We start from the raw sequence: 9,514 nt of genomic DNA on the forward strand, positions 1-9,514 counted from the left end.
CCACACTCCCAACCACGGGGCCCCTGCTGCAAAGCTCCAAGACCACACTGCCCAGAGCGGGGTCGGCAGACTCCAGTCCCCAGGCCACTAGAACGCAGTCAGGCTCACTCATGTACTTCAACGGTGCTCAGTGAGGGTGAGGGTATGTCTCCTCTCTGCCCCCCACCCAGGGGACATCCTGGATTGTCATGACCGACAGCTGCCATGGGTATCTGGAAGCTAGAGGCCAGGGAGGCTGCTAAACACCCTACAGTGCACAGGATGGCCCCACAACAAGGAGTATCCAGCCCAAAATGTCACCAGTGCCCAGACTGAGATGTGTTTACATGTTGTCTGTGGCAGAGGAATGGGGAGGGATGGAGACTGTACGACCTGCAAAGCCTAAAACATTTTCTATTTGGGCTTCATATTAGTCAGCGTTCTTCAGAGAAAGAGAGCCAATAGGGTGTATCTGTGTAGAGAGAGAGAGTGTGTGTGCAAGAAAGGTATTTTTTAAGAAATTGGCCTGTATGATCCTGGAGGCTGGTAAATCCAAAATCTGCAGGTGGGCTGGCAGGTTGTAGAGCCGGGGAAGAGCCTATGGTGCAGTTCAAGTCCTAAGGCCATCAGCTGAAGAATTCCTTCCTGCCTGGAGGAGGTCAGTCTTTGTTCTACCTAGGCCTTCAACTGATTAGATGGGGCCCACCTGCATTACTAAGGGCAATCTGCTGTACTCAAAGCATTTAAATGTTTAAATCCAAATATTCAAAGCAAGGAGCCCTGGGACCCAGCTGGGGGCCGGCCCCTGATGGCACCCAATCCACTGCTGGGCTGTTAGTGTCTTCGCCTTGAAAATGACCACCTTTGAGCACATCTAACTGTGCTATTAAGAAAACTCATTCTTAACTGTAAACATGAAAAATTCAGAAGAGGAAGAAAGATATTTAACATCCAATTTCCACTCAATTCTCGTTTTTCCCAGATTTTTCTCCATACACAAAGTTTTGGTTACTTTTACCAACCAGTGATCATACCATACAGTTTTGCTAGGTTTTTCTTTGTTCAACTTTTTGGTTTTTAGGAAATTCCCTTTCAGATTATAAAATACAAGGTCGGGGCGCCTGGGTGGCTCAGTCGGTTAAGCATCCGACTTAGGCTCAGGTCATGATCTCACAGTTTGTGGGTTCGAGCCCCGCGTCGGGCTCTGTGCTGACGGCTCGGAGCCTGGAGCCTGCTTCGGATTCTGTGTCTCCCTCTCTCTCTACCCCTCCCCTGCTCACACTCTGCGTCTCTGTCTCAAAAATAAACATTTTTTTTTTTTAATTTGAAACTATTGCATTCTGGTATTTTTGAGCCCCACACTGAATGGCTGAGTGTCCCTGACTGTGTCCTTTCCAGCTTTAAGTATCACTACAGCGATTTGCTCACTTTAGAGCAAGACACAGTGTCTCACTGTTGTTTGACTCTGTGTTTGTTTTCTTACTCACTGGGTGGGACGTGTTTACAACTTTACTTGCCAATTACGTTTGTGTGTTAATTGTCCTCCCTCATTACCTATTGCACAAGGCCGTGTGATTTTAGCCATGCCTGGGTTAGATCACAGGTATGACTACTGTTTACAGAGCATTTACCTTCATGCCACGCTCCGCGTGAATTGTTTCTCATTTAATCAACTCAGTGAAGACGACAGTACGATCCCCACTCGAAAGAGAAGGAATCGAGCCCGGCCAGCTTCAACAACTTGCCCCAGATCCCTGGCCTGGTCCCCCCAGAGGAGCCATCAGCTGTCCCCAGAGCCAACCGCACAGTCTTCTAACCACTGGCGGTGTGGCCACAAGTCACAAGGCTCTCGTGTGACTGCAACCACTCCGTGATTCAGTGCCTGGCCCGTTCGTCTGACAAACATTTATTGAGGGCCAGCATGTATGTGTCTGCTACCCAGGCATTGGTGGGGTCGCCAGGTGCCACCGATAAGCCCCACGCCCGTGGTGCCGAGGGCAGGCTGTGCTCCGGGCTGATAAGGGCAGGAGGGGAAGGCTGTTACCAGAACCGAGATGGGGAGAGCTGAACGCAAGAGGCCACGATGACAGGCCTTCCATAGACGCTCTCACCTCCGTGACCCAGCAGGGCTCATCTCAGGAACAAGTAACCAGGCCTCAGGGTCCTTCTCGCTCGTCTCCTGCCAGTGTCTCCCACAACTGGACGCTCCTGGGGGCGGTCCCTGTGGGACAAACAGAAAACACTCAGCACCCGCCTCCACTAGTATCGGCTTCTGGAGATGGCTGGGCAGCCCCCGTCTTACTCAGTAAGTGGCCCCTAATGAGGTCTCTTGGCCCCAGGCCCAGGCAAGACAGGTCACTGACGCCTGTGAGCCCTTTGGGAGGAAACAGGTTCTGGGCGCCTGGGGGGCTCAGTCGGTTCAGCTTCCAACTCTTGATTTTGGCTCAGGTCATGATCCCAGGGTCATGGGATCGAGCCCCGCATTGGGCTCTGCACTGACAGTGCAGAGCCTGCTTAGAATGCTCTCTCTTTCCCTCTCTCTCTCTCTGTCCCTCCCCTGTTCACAGGCATGCACACTCTCTCAAAATAAATAAATAAATAAATAAATAAACATTTAAAAAAAAAAAACAGGTTCTGATGAGCGTCTGAGGGGTTACAGAGAGGTTTTCTTTTTCAGTACAATTTTAAGTTTAGAGTACTTTTAGATTGATAGAGAAGACATGAAAACAGTGCAGAGAGATCCTATCTACTCCACGCCCACCCTCCCCTGTTGGTAACATCTTATGGAACATGCGTCACGATCCATGAATCAATACGGACACAGACATTGTTACTAACTGCACTTCATACCTGATCCAGATTTCCTTGGGTTCTGACCCACCGTCCCTTATCTGTTCCAAAAGCCTGGCCTGGATACCTCATTGTCTGTGTCCCCCAGACACTTTCTCAGACTGAAATGGAGTAAAAGAAGGGATACTCTGAAAATACAAGTGAGAGGAGCTCTTGGGGGAGAGATAGGGCCTGTGTGGAAGTCAGTGCGGGACGTGCGCACCACAAGGCACTGCTGGCCTTGGAGGGAAGTTTCTTCTGAAACTTCTGTATCAGAGAGAGAGAACAAGAGGACACGCCCACTGGGCAGATTCAGGAGAAGGGGGAAATGTCCTAAGGACACCACTAGGAAGTAGAGAATTAAGGTCAAGTATTTAAATCAATTAGCTATAAAAAAGACTAGAACTGATAAATAGAAGAGGTATATTTTTACTTTTTTCTACTTCCTAGTGTTTCGCAGTATAGACTTTTTTTTAAGTTTATTTACTTACTCTGGGGGAGAGAGAGAGAGACAGAGAGGGAGGGAGAGACAGAATGAGTGGGGGAGGGGCAGAGAGAGAGAGAGAGAGAGAGGGAGAGGGAGAGATAGACTTCCAAGCCGGCTCTGCACCATCAGCACAGAGCCCGATGCGGGGCTGGAACCCACGAACCGTGAGATCATGACCTGAGCTGAAATCAAGAGTCAGATGCTTAACTGACCGAGCCAGCCAGGCACCCCTGGCAGGATTATTTCTTGGAAATTGGCAAAATGATTCCAAAGTTAACCTGAAGACATGAACAGATCAGAACTTCTAGGAAAATTCAGAAGAAAAAGAGCCATAGTGGATGGAAAGACAGATCCCGCCGGACAATGAACCTTGTTCTGAGCCGATGCGGGTAACCTATCGCGGGGCTTCGATGAAGCCGGAACCGGTGCTGGGGCAGAATAAGAGACCTGACATCTGTTGTGCACAAAAAGTTAATACATGATAAAGGAGGCCTCAAGCAGAACCCGGAGGAAGGGGAGGATTGGACAGCTGGCAGGGTCGTTCATTAGCGATTTGCACATGGATCAATTTACAACCATCAATTCATTCTGATATGAAACAAAAAAACCCCAAACTTCAGAAAAATACCTTTCTGGCTTAACAAGAAGGCAAACATACAGACTGATGAATTTCAACTTAAGGAGGGTAAGTGTTACTGCAGACGGAGGGACAGAGTGTGTGAAAACACGTAAGGGAGGAGTCCTGACTTTGCCTAAAGGTGTCAAGAAGGCCTTCAGCATGTAACGTGCCTTTACAGTGGGTTTTGAGGGATGAGTAGGAGTTTGGTAGGGATAAGCCGAGAGTACCTACACAAGAGTAAGGTCATAAAAGGGCTGGAAAATGGATGTAATGAACGTTCATGGATGGGCAGAAGCACGTCCGAGTCAGGGAGTTTCGGCCTGGGCAAGTTGGAACAGCCTGGGTGGTTCTCCAAGTGTGATCCATGGACCCCTAGGGGTCCCTGAAACAGTCTGAGGGGGTCTGTGACATCAAAACTGTTTTTACTATAATACTAAGTCATGATTTGCCTTTTTCTTATGAGCGTACAATAGAGTTTTCCAGAGGCTACGTGATGTGTGGTATTGCATCAGATAGAATGCAGAAACAAATGAGAATCAGGCTGCCTTTTGTTAAGCCAAATGTTAGAGATGTTCACAGTGGCGCCTGGGTGGCTCAGTCCGTTAAGCATCTGACTGGCTCAGGTCAGGATCTCACAGTTCGTGAGTTGAAGCCCCATGTCAGGCTCTGCGCTGACAGCGTGGGACCTGGAGCCTGCTTCGGATTCTGTGTCTCCCTCTCTCTCTCTGACCCTCTCCCGCTCATACACTCTCTCTCTCAAAAATAAATAAACATTAAAAAAAATTTAAAGAGATATGCACAAATGTAACACGGTGTCATTCTTTTTACTGACTTGTATTCTGGAAAACATAGCTAATTTCCATCTGAAATTTATTTTTATTTTTACGTTTTTAGAGACAGAGAGAGAAAGTGTGTGAGCGAGAAAGAAGCAGAGGGAGAGAGAGAGAATCTCAAGCAGTCTCCATGCCCAGAGTGGGGCCCAATGTGGGGCTCAATCCCATGACCCTGGGGCATAACCTGAGCCGAAATCAGGAGTCAGACGCTCAAGGGACTGTACTACCCAGGCAACACCAACGTGAATAACATCTAAACGAGTTATTACTATTTTTTATCAACGTTTATTTATTTTTGGGACAGAGAGAGACAGAGCATGAATGGGGGAGGGGCAGACAGAGAGGGAGACACAGAATCGGAAACAGGCTCCAGGCTCTGAGCCATCAGCCCAGAGCCCGACGCGGGGCTCGAACTCACGGACCGCGAGATCGTGACCTGGCTGAAGTCGGATGCTTAACCAACTGCGCCACCCAGGCGCCCCATATTTTTTAAATAAACCAATATTTATTTTTTAAAATGTCTTATTTTTAATTTCTAATACAATAAACATTTGTAGATATAACCAACATAAAAGTTTTTTGGGGTCCTCAATAATTTTTTTTAAGTTTATTCATTTTTTGAGAGAGAAAGAGAGGGGTGGGGCAGAGGGAAAGAGTCCCCAGCAGGCTCCACGCTCAATGCCGAGCCTGACTCGGGGCTGGATCCCATGACCCTGAGGCCATGACCGGAGCTGAAATCAAGAGTTGGACACTCAACCAACTGAGCCACCCAGTGGTCCTCAATAATTTTTGAGTGTGAGAGGGTCCTGAGCCTAAAACGTTTCAGAACCTTTGGTTTAGACTCTGATGAAAAGTCACGAGAAGAGACATCCTGCTAACACAAGTCTCTGAGAAGTTTTCCTGGGGGTACTTCCTCCCCACTGCCCGGAGCCTCCGACTCTCGTCTGGCCCTGGCGCGTCCCTCACTGAGGTGATAAGGAGGCAGGCCCTTGGAGACAGCATCGAAAAGGTAGGCTGCTGGTGGATTAACACGGCCACAAAGTCTTTGCGAGTTCCTTGCTTTAAAAAGTAGGGTCTCTTTCCCTACTCCTTGAATCTGAGGCTTGTGACCCTCTGTGATCAGCAGAATACAGCAGAAGTGGCATTCAAGCTCACACCCTTCGTATCTCCAAAACCTCCACACTATGAAACGCCTGTGAAACCAGAGACCCAACGGGACAGGTGCACAGCTCAGCGGTCTCCAGCAAGAGCCCGGGGCGGGGGACAGCAGGACTGCCCGGTCCAGCCACAGAATCATGAGAAAGGTCAATTGTTGTTTCAAGCCACTAAGTTGGGGATGGTTCTTACAGAGCCATAGACCTCTGATGGAGTTGGGAACCAAGAAGTTAGACTCAAACGTGGGTTTGTATTTTATCTCCTACAAACACAGCCAGGGCTCTCAATTCACCATGATTGACATTCGGGGCTGACGGTTCTCTGCAGGGAGTCACTGGGTGACAGCCACACCCCCTCCCCCAGGTGTAACCACCAAAAATGTCTCCAGACGTTGTCAAATGTCCCCTGGGGAACAAAACCACCCCTGGCTTAGAACCACTGTTGTAGGCATAACTGTTCTGAGAATAAACCCCACCCCCCCCCGGGGGCTTATTAGACCCAGATGCACAGGTTCATCCCCTAGAGATTCCGATTCACGGTGTCTGGGTCACGGCCCTGCAACCCCAATGTTTTAAATGGTGCGGGTACTCTTACTGGAAGAGTTCGAGACCTGTGCCAGGAGGAATGCGGAACCCGCAGAGGTCTGACCTGCTCAATTTGTGTTTCAGGGAGAGCCTTCTGGAAACAGCTGGAGGGCCATCAGGGTGGGGCCTACAAGAGAGAATAGGATTGGAGGCTACTGCTTAAGTTCAGGCCAGAAATAATAAGGGGGTGTACAGGGCAGTGGGTGGGGGGGTACATTTCAGAGATATCTCTAAGGCCAAATCCGTGAAATTTGTGACTAATTTGATGTTGCGGAGAGAAGGACTCAAGAAAAGGATACGGCAAAATGAAAAGCTTCGACGCTTCAAATGATATCATCAAGCAAGTGAAAAGACAAACCACAAATGAGAGAAAATGTTTGCGAAGTATGTATCTGATAAGGCACTCGTGTTCGGAATACGTGAAGAACCCTCACAACCCCAAATAAAAGACGAATAACCCGATTTCAAAATGAGCAAAGGATCTGAATAGACATGTCTCCAAAGAGGATCCACACGTGGCCAATAAGCACATGAAGAGACACTCAACATCGCTAGCAATCAGACATATGCAAATCACGACCACCAGACACTGGTCCTCACTCACTGGGGTGGGCTATATGTAACCCAGACGGGCAGCAGTGTGGCCAAGGGTGTGCAGGCACTGAACCCTCACTCCTTGCCCCTGCAGACGTGACACAGCGCATCCCTTCTGGACACAGTGTTACCAATTCCTCAAGGGATTAAAACAGAAGCACCACAACGGCCCAGTAATTCCAGTGCTAGGTACGTACCCAAGAGAAGTGGAAACCTGTGTGCCCACAAACACCTGTGGACAAGTGTTCACAGCAGCAGTATCCTACCCGGGTCACCTGCCTCGAGGCCCGTGTGCCCAACCGTTCTCAGTCTGGAATGCTCTTCCCCTAGGTTATTTTCATAGGGCACCCCCCTTACCGCTAACAATTCTGTTCAGACCCCACCTCCTCAGTGACGCCTATGCTGACGGCGTGTTTAATACAACCTGCCTCTCCATCCTCAACCCCGCTCTATGTTTTCTTGTCTCTACCTCTTACCATCTTTAAAAAAAATTTTTTTTTACATTTTTATTTAGTTTTGATAGCCAGAGAGACACCCCCGGGGGGGGGGGGGCAAGGGCAGAGAGAGAAGGAGACACAGAATCCGAGGCAGGTTCCAGGCTCCGAGCTGTCAGGACAGAGCCCGACGCGGGGCTTGAACTCACGAACCGCGAGATCATGACCTGAGCCGAAGTCAGACGCTTAACTGACCGAGCTACCCAGGTGCCCTACCATCATTTTTTAAAAATGTTTTAATTATTTTAGAGACAGAGAGAGGCAGAACATAAAAGGGGGAGGTGCAGACGGAAAGGGAGACACAGAATCCAAAGCAGGCTCCAGGCTCTGAGCTGTCAGCACAGAGCCCGACGCAGGGCTCGAACCCATGAACTGCGAGATCGTGACCTGAGCCAAAATTGTACGCTCCCAGGTGCTCCTCTCACCACCTTCTAACAACACAAAACGTACGACTGTTTTGCTTGTATCCCCTCCGTTAGAAAGAAAAATGTTTGTTTTGTTCACTGATGGTCCCCAAACTAATAGAAAAGTGAGACCCAGGGAGTTATGGGTATGGCTCAACATCACCGAGTCAAAAATGTGTCTGAGCGGGGATGTGAACCGTGGCCAAGATCCTAAATTCTTTCCATACAGTTCTCCAACGACGGGAGGGCAGTGAAGAAGCTGAAAGAAAACCAGGCTGCAAAATCATTCCTGGTTCCAGCAGAACCCACCAAATGGTTACAATCCACCATTTCCCTTTCTGTAGTTCTTTTTGTTCTATTATGGCTTCCCATTTCCCACCAAGTAAAGCGAAATACTCAATTTGGCTTCTGGGACTTTCTCCAATATAACCTGGTCTCCGTTATCAGAGACGACACTTGGCCAAAATCCCCTGCTCACGGGTTAACCTAAGGTTTGTGTTTTTAAAATTGAACGTGATGCCCACCCGATGAATACCTTTAGGCCCTGGGCGAGCTCCCTGCAGGTTACCGCCGTGCCCGTTCTACCGCTGACACCAGCCTCCACTTGACATGGGACAGACATTCCCTACTTCGCCCTGAAGCATCGGTCACCTCACAACACGTCACCCTGTTCTTCGACTCCCGATTGTATCTTCCGGCCTCTTTAGGAGAGCAGGAAAACGCTGCTTTGGGATCCCAGCATGGCCAAGCCCCATGCACTCTGCAGTGCGCAAAGCCAATGCAGGCCACCTCCTCCTTGAAGCCTTTCTGGCCTGCATCTTCTCAATGGTTAACCACTTCTTATCCCCAAGTCCTGCTGCAGGAGACCTAACCTTTACACGGCCAGCCCCGCGAAGATCTGACTCCCCAAGTTGAGACCCCACTGGGGCGAAGACACTGAGGTACTCACTTCAAGCTTTTACATCGTAAACAGCACCAAAAAGCTCAGCAATCCAGATACCTAGGATTCTGAGACTGTAGTTTTGAACATCAACAGTAATGCAAAAAACTCGCGGAGAATAAACCATCAGATCTGAAAACAGAACCCTCCGGCCTCCGCCGGTCGGCCCCACCCTCCCTCAAGGTGGGGCTGAATGCCCTGGAGCTGTGATCTTGGGCCTCCCGCGGGGCTGCCCGGGAGCCCGGGGTCCGGGACACTGCGGGGGCGGCTTGCACCGCTCCGCTGGGCGGGGTCTCGGGAGGGCGCGTGTGTCCCCGTGTGCACGTACTTGGGCCTTCGTGGGCAAGCGCGTCGAGTCTCGCTCCCCTCAGCGCGCCGGCGCCCGCAGACTTCGGACCCTGCGCTCGCGGGGCTGAGGGCACGCGGTTGCACGCGGGGCCGGCTCCGCGTCCCCTCGGGCCCAACTGGCAGGTGGAGCACACACTTCCCAGCGCCGCGGGCGGGGGCAGAACGGACCTCCTCCGGACAGAGGGGGCCGCCGCCGGCCCCCGGCCCCCTCACTCTCCAACCCCGCCGGCGCGCCGGCAGCCGCCGGA

The 9,514-nt window shown here is 50.4% G+C and overlaps 1 protein-coding gene across 3 annotated transcripts in view; it reads right to left on the reverse strand.

Annotated features, from left to right (window-relative positions):
- The window catches only part of BCL2A1 (BCL2 related protein A1), a 56,496-nt gene extending 46,988 nt beyond the window's left edge, over window positions 1–9,508 (reverse strand). For 2 of the 3 annotated variants that reach the window (XR_005796066.1, XR_005796064.1), the window contains exons 1-2: window positions 9,247–9,508; window positions 2,091–2,200 (exon numbers count right to left, since the gene is read on the reverse strand). The gene's annotated coding sequence lies outside the window, so the exon portion shown is untranslated. Of the gene's footprint in view, window positions 1–1,626; window positions 2,201–6,550; window positions 6,614–9,246 lie in introns of those variants that run through there. The other variant, XR_005796065.1, reaches the window with a different exon arrangement.
- Between the last annotated feature and the right edge of the window lie 6 nt (window positions 9,509–9,514).

This window comes from Herpailurus yagouaroundi, unplaced genomic scaffold (genome assembly GCF_014898765.1).
Source record: "Herpailurus yagouaroundi ecotype Mexico unplaced genomic scaffold, PumYag 185, whole genome shotgun sequence".
Taxonomy (NCBI): domain Eukaryota; kingdom Metazoa; phylum Chordata; class Mammalia; order Carnivora; family Felidae; genus Herpailurus; species Herpailurus yagouaroundi.